The following is an 11,502-nucleotide window of genomic DNA, read 5'->3' as shown; positions in this document are numbered from 1 at the left end:
GGGGGGAAGGGAGGAGGTGAGGGCGGAGAGGTGGGCAAGGGTGCCGCCAGGGGTTTCCCATCCACAGAGAAATGTTTGGAAGTTATTCAAATTCTACTCACAATGCAAAGCCATGAGGAGGAGGAGGAGGGGGAGGGGGAGGGGGAGGAGGGGGCGATGGTGGTGGTGTTTGGGACCGAGTCTTGCTCTGTCGCCCAGGCTGGAGTGCAGTGGTGCAATCTCGGCTCACTGCAACCTCTGCCGCCGGGTTCAAGCGATTCTTCTGCCTCAGTCTCCCAAGTAGCTGGGACCACAGGTGCACGTCACCATACCTGGTTAATTTTTGTATTTTCTGTAGAGTCGGGGTTTCATCATGTTGGCCAGGCTGGTCTCAAACTCCTGAGCTGAAGTGATCTGCCCACGTTGGCCTCCCAAAGTGCTGGGACAACAGGGATGAGCCACCGCGCTCAGCGCATTGGGAGGTTTTAAGCCAAGGAGTTGTGAGTGAATGGACCAGTGGGTAAGGACGGAAAGAAGAGAGGGAGGAAATGAGAGGGAGTAAAAACAGCAGAAAAAAAAGGAACATACAGCCAGTCCCTCTTCTCCCAGGCAGAAAAGCATTGGGCTGGTTCCACCATTCCATTATTGGCCGCTAGGGGGAGCGCTCCAACCTCCCCTGCCCACTCAGAAACCTAAACTTCTTGTCCAACTTTAAGTCATGGCTGGGGTTCCAAGATCAGAGATCGAGGTCTCTTGGCCCTGAGTTTGATCCCGCACCCTTGTCAGAAAGCCGTGGGAATCCTCAGGGCCCCCTCAGGCAGGGCACAGCCTGAGCAAACTCTTCCCAGTCTCATCCAAGACACCTCTCATCTTGGGTCATCACTGATCCCCAAATGTGGCATACCCCAGCCTGGGCCTCAGCTCAACCCTGGACTCCAAGAGCACAGGCTTTGGGGTTGATCAGAACAAACGTTAAAAACCAGCTCTGACTTCCTGGCTGTGTGACCCAAGTAAGTGTCACAACCTCTCTGTGCCTGTTTCCCCTTCTGTGAAATGGGGATAAAAACAGTCCCCAACTCATAGGTTATGGTATAAATTAATAAGAATAACATCAGCCACGTGTGGTGGCTCATGCCTGTAATCCCAGCATTTTGGGAGGCTGAGACGGGCGGATCCCTTGAGGCCAGGAATTTGAGACCAGCCTGGCCAACATGGTGAAACCTCGTCTCTACTAAAAATACAAAAATTAGCCGGGCATGGCGGTACATGCCTGTAGTCCCAGCTACTTGGGAGGCTGAGGCGGGAGAACCACTTGAATCTGGGAGGCAGAGGTTGCAGTGAGCCGAGATAGCACCACTACAGCCTGGGCGACAAAGTGAGACTCTGTCTTTAAAAAAAAAAAAAGAATAACATCTATCATTTGTTGAGTGCCTAATACGTGTCAGTCGTTGGCTGAGTCCTCTGAAGACGTTATCTCACTGGTACCTTGTGTCATGCTTTGAGCATGCTGACCTGCTCACCCTTACTTTAGCATGTTTACCAGGCACTTACAAGATGCAGGTCCTGACCTAGCAACAGGAGATGCTGCTGTGGACAAAATAGACATCTACCTTGGAGCTGACTTATAGTCTGATGAGGAGATGGACACTTAACAAATAACTGCATAGACAAACAAAATAATCAGAAATGTTGAAAACTGCTAAGAGGGAAACACGCACATAGGGAGTACTAAAGAGAAGAACAAGGGGACCTGCTTTGGGTATGGAGGTCAGGAAAGGCCTTTTAGAGGAGGTGACCATTAAAACTAAGACCTGAAAAATGAGAACAAACTGGCCAGGCACAGTGGCTCACACCTGTAATCCCAGCACTTTGGGAGGCCGAGGCTGTGGATCACGAGTTCAGGAGATCGAGACCATCCTGGCCAACATGGTGAAAAACTCTGTCTCTACTAAAAAACAAAAAATTAGCTGGACATGGTGCCAAGCACTACTGTAGTCCCAGCGACTCGGGAGGCTGAGGCAGAGGAATTGCTTGAACCCAGGAGGCAGAGGTTGCAGTGAGCCGAGATCACGCCACTGCGCTCCAGCCTGGGCGACAGAGCGAGACTCTGTCTCACCAAACACACAACAAACTGCAAGAAGAGCATATGCATGGCAGGACTGTGCCATGTGAGGATTCAGTGAGGCTGCCTAGTAAGGGCACCCCCGCTGGGTGGAGGGCAGGGGTCGATCTGATGTGTGTGTCCACTTGAGATTGGGTCCCTCTTCCTTTCTTGTAAAATCCTCAGATTTTGCCCCTGGGGACCCTGGAATTGTCAGAATGAACTCCCCTTCTCCATAATCCTTCCTCTTTCTTGTTTTTTGGTGGTTTTTTAAGAGACAGGGTCTCACTCTCTCGCCTGGGCTGGAGTGCAGCAGTGCGATCGTGGCTCACTGTAACCTTGAACTCCCAGGCTCAAGCAATCCTCCCACCTCAGCCTCCTGAGTAGCTGGAACTATAAACATGCACCACTGCATCTGGCTGATGTTTACATTTTTGTAGAGACCCAGTTTTGCTGAGTTGTCCAGGCTGGTCTTTTACTCCTGGCCTCAGGTCAGTTTCTTGTCTCCACCTTCCAAAGCACTGGGATAGCAGGTATGAGTCACCTGTTGGCCCACAACAGGTGAGCCATTAACTCGCCATTGACTCCATTTTGTAGACAGTGAACCTGAGGCCCAGAGAGATTAAGTAACTTATCCAAGGTCACACAGTTAGAAACAGCATAGCCAGAATTCACAGCCAGGCAGTGTCTTCGGCATCCGTGCTATTAACCACGATGCTATACTTCTCCAATATATTAGCGTTATCATTGCTCTTATGAAAGCTGTAGGCATTTAATATTTATTGCCAATTGTCCTTAGGAACCAAATGCTCCTGGCTCAGTTTCCAGGCTTCCCCAGCTCTCTTGGTTATACTGACTCGCAAGAGGACAGTGGGCATCAGTTAAATGAAAAAGCCCCAAGCTGCCAACAGCCTTATCAACCCCAGACCCCATCAGGCACCTCAGGTCTGGGGCTGAGCTGTCTTGACCCAGGGACACACAGCTCTTGTCCAGTATGGCAGCCACTGGGGCTGAAATGGGGGACCTGGGTTCTCCCTGCTGTGGAATAACCCAAGGGGAGGCATGGGGCTTAGGCTCAGGTCCCAGTCATGCCAACCTTGGCCAAGTCACTTTTGTCACTGGGCCTTACCTGTCACATCTCTGAGTTGAGGTAAGGCCCACCAATGCTGTCCACCTCCCTTGTCCCCAAAGTATTTCCCCAGAGGCCACCTGGGTGGCACTCCACAGCCCAATCCCTGGTGCCAGGGCTGGGACAACTCAGGCCAGCCCCTTGGCTGGCAGAATGCCCAGCCCTGCCCCTCTGGCAGCAGAACCCACTCTCGCCCCTCAGGGTCCCCAGCACCGTGCCTTCTTCTGCAGGGCACCCTGAATTGAATCGACATTCCTGGGAAGGCCTAGACCACGCTCAGCCCCTCTCCCTTCCACCTGCTCAGCTTGGACTTTGCCCAAAGCCTCCCAAACTCCAACAGTCTCTCATTCACGCACACGCTGAGCCCCAGAGGCCCCAGCTGGCCCCAGGCCCCTCACCTCTCTGCCAGACTGTCCCAGACCAGCGCGGCCGCAGTTGCTGCCCTCCAGCCTGAGGGGGGGGAAACAGCCCTGCCCAGCTTTGGTCAGCTTCCTGCAACCTTGGCCCCTCCTCCCTTGTTAAAGACACAGCTCCAGATCCTAAGGCTCCGGGTGAAGACGGAGGAGGAGAGGGGATGAGAGCAAGCCTCGCTGCCTTCCCCTGAACTGCCTGTGACTCATGCACTGCCTATATGACTCGTAGACCACCCTGCCTCATTTGACAGATGAGCAAACTGAAGCTCAGAGAAGGGAACTTACCTGGCCAAGGCTACCCAGCCAGCAAGGGGCAGAGAGCCTTCCCCCCAGGCCCTGGCCATCTCTTCCATGATGCAGGCATCTCCATATCCTCTCATTTTAGGTCTAGTGATTGTCCCAGATGCCATCCACTTCCGCTGAACCCCTCTTGGGGTTGCTTACATCTGAGATGGGAAAACACGGACAAAGAAACAATATTGTTTTTAGATGGAGTTTCAATCATCGCCCAGGCTGGGTTGCAGTGGCACGGTCTTGGCTCACTGCAGCCTCTGTCTCCTAGATTTAAGCAATTCTCCCACCTCAGCCTCCCAAGTAGCTGGGATTACAGGCACCTGCCACCATGCCCAGCTAATTTTTGTATTTTTAGTAGAGACGGAGTTTCGCCATGTTGCCCAGGCTGGTCTCAAACTCCTGATCTCAGGTGATCCACCGCGTCGGCCTCCCAAAGTGCTGGGATTACTGGCATAATCTTGGCACCCGGCCAATAAAACAATTATTATTCGTCATGTGGGAAAGGTATATTTTTGTCTGAAGCACCTCTGCATCTCTGATCTTTTACACCCAACATGAGAACCCACGAAATTATTTACTACTCAAATGAATGACCATTCATTCAATAAATATTAGACACCTACTATGTGCCAATCCCTGGACTTTTGGCCTCAAACAAGATAGCATGTCCCCTGCCTTCTCAAAGCACTCAGGGGCCATTAGAGAGCAATTATTAGCAGTGCTATCAGATGTTGGCAGCTGAGGAGCGGGCAGGGCTTTGTAATCCAGTGCAGGCACCCCACCTGGCCCTAGGGAGCTGGGAAGGCTTCCTGGAGGAGGGGAAGTCTGAGTGAAGCCAGGAGTCAAGCACAGGGAGGACAAAGGTCTGGAAATGAAAAACATGGTGTGTTCCAGGGTCGGGGAAGTATCCAGTGGGGCTGGGAAGGAGAAGGCAAGGGTGAGGAAGCAAGTGGGGTTGGGGCTGGAGACACCAGCAGAGATCAGAGTCCACAGGGATGCTTGTACCAATCCAGAGTTTGGACCTTACCCAGGGGCACTAGGGAGCCACAGAAGGCTTTAGGCGGGGGGATAACATGGTCAAATTCATGTCTTGTGTCTGCACCATCTCACTGTGTGAACCGAAGCAGATCATGCCCATCTCTGGGCCTCAGTTTCCCTATGTGGAAGGTGGGTGCAGGAAGACCAGGCGGCACAGATGTACATCCTTCTTGGGCTGTTTGTGATCTCCCCAGGTTTGATGATTAACTCCCAGCCACTTGGGGTTAGATGGAGCTGCTTGGCTGTGATCCTTCATGTGGACTCTGGCATTTTATACCCGTCCTCAGACACACACCCCTCCTGGTCGGGTGCCTTGGCCTGGACTGGGCACTGGGACACAGAGGTGGTAAAATCCAGTTTGTGCCTTGAGGTGGCCTCCAGCGTGGAGCGGAGAGGAAGACACCCAAACTCGGTGGCAACTCTAACACCTCCTAAGATGATAGAGGGAGTCCCCATAGGGTAGCTGGGGGTGGGGCGAGACCAGGGACGGCTTCTCGAAGTAGTAGAAACTCAGTACACAGCTCAGGCTTTGACAAGAAGCAGACTAGCTGCATCGAGTGTGTGTCTGCCATATACCAGCGCGTGGTGCTGCCCAGCGTATCCGACACCGTTCGTCGTTTGTTTTAGAAACGACGTCTCACTGTGCTGCCCAAGCTGATCTTGAACTCCTGGCCTCAAGCAATCCTCCTGCCTTGGCCTCCCAAAGTGCTGGGATTATAGGCAAGAGCCACTGTGCCTAGCCCCCAAAGGTTTTTTAATAGTTTGTGATTTATTTCTGTGTGCACTAGGAAAGATATGTATATGTATGTAGATATATATGTCTGTGTGTATACATATGTATGTATATGTGTATGTAAAATATCAGATCCATTGTTTCATTGATATGATGGCTTAGGAAGAAGCTAAGGTTGGTATTAAAGTTTAAAAATGGAGCCTCTTTAAAAAGATACATTAATTGGCCAGGCTTATATCTGTCATCCCAGCTCTTTGGGAGACCAAGGCAGATGGATCATGAGGTCAGGAGTTCGAGACCAGCCTGGCCAACATGGTGAAACCCTGTCTCTACTAAAGAGACAAAAAATTTGCCAGGCATGGAGGTGCAGGCCTGTAATTTCAGCTACTCGGGAGGCTGAGGCAGGAGAATTGCTTGAACCCAGGAGGCGGAGGTTGCAGAGAGCTGAGATCACACCACTGCAGTCCAGCCTGGGCGACGGGGCAAGATTCCATCTAAAAATATATCTATGTATATATACATAGAGAAAGAGAAAGAGAATATATATATAAATTATATATATATATATTTGAAAAGGAATATATATATATATATATATATATATATATATATATATATATAAATTGGCCAGGCCCAGTGGCTCACACCTGTAATCCCAGCACTTCGGGATGCCAAGGAGGGTGGATCACCTGAGGTCAGGAGTTTGAGACCAGCCTGGCCAATGTGGTGAAACCCCATTTCTACTAAAAATACAAAAAATTAGCTGCGCGCTCAGTCGCCGCCACCAGCTCGCGTACCGCGTTCTCTGCGGCCCCACTCCTCCGCCTGTCTCAGTGGAAGAAGAAATTGCTGCGCTCGTGATCAACAATAGTTCCAGCATGTGCAAAGCTGGCTTTGCTGGGGACGACACCCCCTGAGCCGTGTTTCCCTCCATTGTTGGGCGCCCTCGGCACCAGGGTGTGATGGTCGGCATGGGTCAGAAGGACTCGTACGTGGGCGATGAGGCCCAGAGCAAGCGTGGCATCCTGACCCTGAAGTACCCCATCGAGCACTGCATCGTCACCAACTGGGATGACATGGAGAAAATCTGGCACCACACCTTCTACAACAAGCTGTGTGTGGCCCTGGAGGAGCACCCCGTGCTGCTGACCAAGGCCCCCCTGAACCCCAAGGCCAACAGAGAGAGCATGACTCAGATCGTGTTTGAGACCTTCAGCACCCTGGCCATGTACGTGGCTATCCAGGCTGTGCTGTCCGTCTATGCCTCTGGGTGCACCACTGGCATTGTCATGGACTCTGGAGATGGGGTCACCCACACGGTGCCCATCTACGAGGGCTATGCCCTTCTCCACGCTATCCTGTGTCTGGACCTGGCTGGCCGGGACCTGACCAACTACCTCATGAAGATCCTCGCCGAGCATGGCTACAGTTTCACCACCATGGCGGAGCGGGAGATCGTGTGCGACATCAAGGAGAAGCTGTGCTATGTCGTCCTGGACTTCGAGCAGGAGGTGGCCACAGCCACTTCCTCCTCCTCTCTGAAGAAGAGCTATGAGCTGTGCGGCGGCCAGGTCATCACCACTGGTAACGAGCGGTTCCGGTGTCCGGAGGTGCTGTTCCAGCCTTCCTTCCTCGGCATTGACTCTCATGGCATCCATGAGACCACCTTTAACTCCATCATGAAGTATGACGTGGACATCCACAAAGATCTGTACACAAACACGGTACTGTCCGGCAGCACCACAATGTACCCAGGCATTGCCGACAGGATGCAGAAGGAGATCACTACCCTGGCACCCAGCACCGTGAAGATCAAGGTCATCATTCCCCCAGAGCGTTACGTACTCTCTGTGGATCGGTGGCTCCATCCTGGCCTCACTGTCCACCTGCCAGCAGATGTGGATTAGCAAGCAGGAGTACAACGAGTCTGGCCCCTCCATCGTCTACCACAAATGCTTCTAAATGGACTGCGAGCAGATGCGTAGCATTTGCTGCATGGGTTAATTCAGAAGTATAAATTTGCCCCTGGCAAATGCATACACCTCATGCTAGCCTCACGAAACTAGAATAAGCCTTCGAAAAATACTTGTCCTTGAAGCTTGTATCTGATATCAGCACGGGATTGTAGAACTTGTTGCTGATTTTGACCTTGTATTCAAGTTAACTGTTCCCCTTGGTATTTGCTTAATACCCTGTACATATCTTTGACTTCAACCCTTAGTACATGTGGCTTGGTCACTTTGTGGCTGAGGTAAGAACGTGCTTATGGCAGACAAGGCTGGCTTGGCGAGTCTGCGTGGCCAGCAGGCTCCTGTCTGTGCAGGGTATTCACGTGTCAGGGCTGAGTGTGCCGGGATTGCTCTAGAGACTGGCAGCCCTTGCCAGGCTGGAAAGTCCAAGCCACAGGACCCAGTTTCCTTTCTTAGCTGATGTTTTCCTGCCAGAGCACCGTGGCCTGTTACTTGCCTTGAGTTGGAAGCAGTTTGCATTTACACCCGTAAATGTATTCATCCTTTTCACTTATGTAAGGTTTTTTTGTACGCAACTCTCGATTCTTTAAAGAGATGGCAACAAATTTTGGTTTTCTACTGTTATGTGAGAACATGAGGTCCCAGCAACACATCATTGTGTTAAGGAAAAATAAAAGTGCTGCCATAAAAAAAAAAAAATTAGCTGGGCATAGTGGTGAGCACCTGTAATACCGCCTACTCAAGAGGCTGAGGCAGGAGAATCACTTGAACCGGGGAGGCAGAGTTTGCAGTGAACCTAGGTCATGCCATTGCACTCCAGCCTGGGCAACAAGAGCAAAACTCTGTCTTTAGAATATATATATATATATATTTTTAGTAGTAATAATAATAATAGTAGTAGTTTCTGGCATGAACACACAGCATGACTAGTAGTTAAAACTAAGACCCGGCAGCCAAGATCTGATACAAATACTTGCTCTGCCACTTTCTGACTGTGTGATCTTGAGTAAGTCACTTAACCTCTCTGTGCCCTTTTCCCTCAAATGTAAGATGGGGATAAAATGCTGCTTCTCTAGCAGTCGATGTGAGGAGTGAATGAGCTAACGCAGGTACCACGTGAGAACAGTAGTGAGTGCTCTGTGTTTGCTGCTGCTGCTTCTGTTTTATTTTGTTTTGATTTTTTGAGACAGAGTCTCACTCACTCTGTCACCCAGGCTGGAGTGCAGTGGCACAATCTTGGCTCACTGCAACCTCCACCTCATGGGTTCAAGGGATTCTCCTGCCTCAGCCTCCTGAGTAGCTGGGATTGCAGGAGCTCACCACCACGCCCGGCTAATTTTTGTATTTTTAGTAAAGACGGGGTTTCACCATGTTGGCCAGGCTGCTCTCGAAGTCCTGACCTCAAGTGAATGCCCGCCTCAGCCTCCCAGAGTGGTGGGATTGCAGGCGTGAGCCACCGCGCCTGGCTGCTACTGCTTTTTATTACTATTATAAACGAGGTGACACAGGACAATATGTCAAAAGTTGCAAAGATGGCACGTGAGTGTTTGAAGTACCAGGGCGTCATTGTGTCACAGAACGCAAACAACTGCCTGGAAAGTATGATAATAAACCCTACATTGTGGATATAGGGCCAGAGACGCCAGGTCGCTTTTCCAAGGTCACATAGCAGTGGCAGAGCCCGGGGCTCAGACCCAGAGGGACCAGGCTGCAGATCGCCTGGCTTGGGTGAGGAAGAGGATGGGCTGGGGAAGCCACGTGCATCAGAGAGCAGATGAGGCTGGGGAGGTGGGCCAGGTCACTGACCCGTCCCCACCAGAGCCATGTTCGTCAGCCAGCCCCTGTCCCTGACACCTCGGGCCGCCAAACACCCACCCTGACCAGTCCCCTGGGTTATTCATTAAGCTTCATTACACCATCCTCACCCCTGGCTGCCCTTCCTGTTCCCAGGACAAGGGAATTGCATGGAGAAGAGGGACAAGCCTCTGACGCCTGAGATTAGCCCTTCCCAAATTGCAGGTTTAATACTGGACTCAGTGTCATCTGCTCCCCAAGCCCCGAAGGCTTAGTTCCACTAAATTGTGAAAGAGCTGAGGCTCAGGCAGCCAGGGGGCCAGCCCAGCTAGTGAGGAGTAACTGCGTGGAATTTGGGTGCAGGTCTCCCAACACCCAATACAACAGAGCGTCTTAGCTACGTTCTCAGACTCATCAACCCTGGCCAAGATGACACATTGCTAGAGACCAGAGAGGGTCTCACACTGGGAGGTCACAGTCCCCCTGGCTGGAGCGGGGGCACACTGTCCTCTGCAGAGAGACATGGCTCTACGTGTGTCACTGTCCTCCCTTCTCCCCACGGCAGCCCCAACACCTAGCTGCGCTTTGCTTGGCCCCTCGTAAGTATTTACGTTTGAGACCTTTATACAGAGGAACTCTCCCTCTGTCCTCTTGCCTTTGAAAAGGAAAGGAATCGGTGATCAAGGGAGAAGCTGAGGCACAGAAAGGTTAAGTAACTTGCTCCAGCTCGCCCAGCAAATAGGCCATGGGACCAATCTTCCAGGGACCCCACCTCCAACCTGGATGCTCTTGTCCCAAGAGGCAGAAATTCATAGCCACAGTGTCTGAGCTCACAGAATTCACGCTGGCTGAAACTTCCTTTGCAAAAATTACGACAGAGAGAAGTCAGGCCTGGAGGACTCCAGCTTGCTTTTAGCCTCACAGGCTGGCCATCCTTATTCCCAGGTGTAGGCCAAGCCAACCATAGGAGGAGTTTTTTTTTTTCTTTGAGACAGGGTCTTACTGTGTCACAGGCTGGAGTGCAGAGGCACAATGACGAATCACTGCAGCCTCAATCTCCTGGGCTCAAGCAATCCTCCCACCTCAGCCTCCAGAGTAGCTGGGACTACAGGTGCATGCCACCACACTCAGCTGATTTTATTTTTTAGAGACAGAGTCTCCCTGTGTTACCCAGGCTGGTCTTGAACTTCTGACATCGGGTGATCCACTCGCCTCTACCTCTCGAAGTGCTAGGATTACGGGTGTTAGCCACCACACACCTGCGTGGCCAATATGGTAAAACCCCATCTCTACTTAAAATACAAAAATTAGCCGGGCATGGTGGTGCGCACCTGTAATCCCAGCTGCTTGGAAGGCTGAGGCAGGAGAATTGCTTGAACCTGGGAGGCAGAGGCTGCAGTGAGCCAAGATCGTGCCACTGCCCTCCAACCTGGGCAACAGAGTGAGACTCCGTCTCAAAAAAATAAATAAATAAAATGAAATAAAAAATAGCAGCTGCTATTCTTTGAGTCCTTACTCGGCGCCTGGCCCTAGGCTGCCATTGTCTCTAAGCCTTGCAATACCCTGTAGACATCATTGTTCCCATCTCTCGGGACAGGAAACTGAGGCTAAGGGAAGTTAGGTGACCACCACCCCAACGTCACACAGCAGGGCAGCAGTTTCAGCCTGAAGTCTGAGACCTTAGTTAATCATGAGACTCAGGGCTTGGTTGCTCTGGCCAGGGAGGGCAAACAGAGGTGACAGCTGCCTGTCCTCCCCAGCTGTGAAAACAACCGTCAGAATACCCACCTCCTGCAAGCAAGGACACGCTGATCTGGCTATCCCCCAGGACACTTCCCCAGAAGGTGTGATGTAACTGAACCAGGAAGTGGAGATGACAGAGGCACTTGACAAAGCTCTCTGGCCAGATGTCACCATCCGCCTCCTGGGATTTCAGGCTTGTTTAGATGGAGCTGGTTCTCAGTGTGTCCATCTATGAAATGGGAAGAAGGTGACTTGCACTTTCCTCCCTGCTTCCTAAGACTTTTCTTTTCTTTTTTTTTTTTTTTTTT

The 11,502-nt window shown here is 51.4% G+C and overlaps 1 protein-coding gene and 1 pseudogene across 5 annotated transcripts in view; one reads left to right on the top strand and one right to left on the bottom strand.

Annotated features, from left to right (window-relative positions):
* Positions 1 to 3,828, bottom strand: part of SDSL (serine dehydratase like) — a 22,099-nt gene extending 18,271 nt beyond the window's left edge. Inside the window, exon 1 of one of the 4 annotated variants that reach the window (XM_017543361.1) lies at positions 3,608 to 3,828. The gene's annotated coding sequence lies outside the window, so the exon portion shown is untranslated. Of the gene's footprint in view, positions 1 to 311; positions 336 to 3,209 lie in introns of those variants that run through there. The other 3 variants (XM_037743832.1, XM_017543371.2, XM_017543377.2) reach the window with 3 other exon arrangements.
* A 2,635-nt stretch (positions 3,829 to 6,463) lies between these two features.
* On the top strand, positions 6,464 to 8,340 carry LOC108314454 (annotated as a pseudogene). The gene has a single exon (XR_001829482.2). The product of XR_001829482.2 is annotated as an actin, cytoplasmic 3-like (transcript).
* The last annotated feature ends 3,162 nt before the right edge of the window (positions 8,341 to 11,502 follow it).

This window comes from Cebus imitator, unplaced genomic scaffold (genome assembly GCF_001604975.1).
Source record: "Cebus imitator isolate Cc_AM_T3 unplaced genomic scaffold, Cebus_imitator-1.0 Scaffold8, whole genome shotgun sequence".
NCBI lineage: Eukaryota > Metazoa > Chordata > Mammalia > Primates > Cebidae > Cebus > Cebus imitator.
The sequence above is the reverse complement of the archived record's forward strand: the minus strand, read 5'-3'. Positions and strand labels throughout refer to the sequence as shown.